The 1,664-nt window shown below is 40.9% G+C and overlaps 1 protein-coding gene and 1 long non-coding RNA gene across 2 annotated transcripts in view; both read right to left on the bottom strand.

Annotated features, from left to right (window-relative positions):
• LOC106873944 (uncharacterized) overlaps nt 1–830 on the bottom strand; it is a 6,407-nt gene extending 5,577 nt beyond the window's left edge. The window contains exon 1 of the long non-coding RNA XR_001409939.2: nt 576–830. This is a non-coding gene — a long non-coding RNA (uncharacterized LOC106873944). The remainder of the gene's footprint in view (nt 1–575) is intronic.
• Nucleotides 1–1,664, bottom strand: part of LOC106873942 (neurogenic locus notch homolog protein 1) — an 80,641-nt gene that overhangs the window by 19,763 nt on the left and 59,214 nt on the right. The window lies entirely within an intron of this gene.

Consider the following 1,664-nt stretch of genomic DNA (forward strand, 5'->3'; position numbering starts at 1 on the left):
ACACACACACACACACACACACACACACACACACACACACACACACACACACAGATATGTATATAGGGGCAAACGTGGCTGTGTGATAAGAAGTTTGCTTCCCAACCAAATGGTTCCGGATTCGATCCCACTGCATCTCAGTTTGGGCAAATGTCTTCTTATATGATCTCGGGCCGACCAAAGCCTTGTGAGTAGATCTTGGTAGACGGAAACTGAAAGGAACTCGTCGTGTATGTCTGTGTGAGAGCATATGCCTTTGTGTTTGCTGATGTGGAGCAAACACAAAGGCACACACTCACACACACACAAATACGCTCACACATATACGACGGGCTTTTTTGAATTTCCGTCTACCATATCTACTCGCAAGGCTCTAGTCGGCCGGCCCGAGGGTATTCGAGAAGACGCTAGCCGTAAGTGCTACGCATTAAAATTTAACTCGAAACTAAATGGCTAAGAAGCGGACTTCTAAAGCACACACCGGATTTAATGTCTTTTGTCAGCAGTATACACAATCAAGCTGAAATGGAGGAACCGGAAACCTAATTACTACCAGCACTCCTAATATTACATACCTTTTTTCAATTGATAGTAGTCTGTGTGTTCACAATCTTCTGATTTCAAAGTGTTGTTTGTTGAGGCATCTTCGGATAACAGGCTACATATATCATTCTTATTGTCATAGTTGAATGCTAAGCATTCCTTGATTTGCTGACATTTCTTTGCGCAGTTGTTTGGGTGTGCAGCGATGTAAATGTAGATGGGACTTATTTTAAGTAATGCTCGCTGGACACGGATAAATTTTCCCAAACCTGAAAAGATAAATGCAAAATGGATGACGACCAAAGCAAAATGCTCTCCTCGGCGGTCTTGCTACCAAGATACTACCTCCCTATGCAACATGATGCTGTTGCTAAAATAATATACAATGCCATTGAGAAAAAAGACTGACTTGAAATAAATATAAAGAATCTCCCTGTTATTGAATACATTCACAGACATCAATACAAGGAATAGTGGTGGGACATCTCCATCAAAACTTCTGACAAGTGTAAATATAATTAGCCGGATATGGTTGTTTGAGACAGGCAAGAAAAAGCATGTACCATCATATAAGTCAGCGAAATTGGCTGCGATATATTTTATTCGATGCTCTAATGGCTCTTCTACATGTCTCATCATTACTACGCCACTGATTTTGTAGGCAAATTAAAATACATTAATTATTGATAGTTCTTAGTTGCTTATCAGAAACACCTGATATATTAGATATATTCTTTTCTACTCTATGCACAAGGCCCAAAATGTTTTGGGAGGAGGGAACCAGTCGATTAGATCGACCCCAGTACACAAGTTGTACTTAATTTATCGACCTTGAAAGGATGAAAGGCAAAGTCGACCTCGGCAGGATTTGAACTCAGAAAGTAAAAACAGACGAAATACCGCTAAGCATTTCACCCGGCGTGCTAACCTTTTCTATTTCTTTATTACCCACAAGGGGCTAAACATAGAGGGGACAAACAAGGACAGACAAAGGGATTAAATCGATTATATCGACCCCAGTGCGTAACTGGTACTTATTTAATCGACCCCGAAAGGATGAAAGGCAAAGTTGATCTCGGCGGAATTTGAACTCAGAACGTAGAGGCAGACGAAATACCGCT

Source organism: Octopus bimaculoides, chromosome 3 (assembly GCF_001194135.2).
Source record: "Octopus bimaculoides isolate UCB-OBI-ISO-001 chromosome 3, ASM119413v2, whole genome shotgun sequence".
Classification (NCBI taxonomy): domain Eukaryota; kingdom Metazoa; phylum Mollusca; class Cephalopoda; order Octopoda; family Octopodidae; genus Octopus; species Octopus bimaculoides.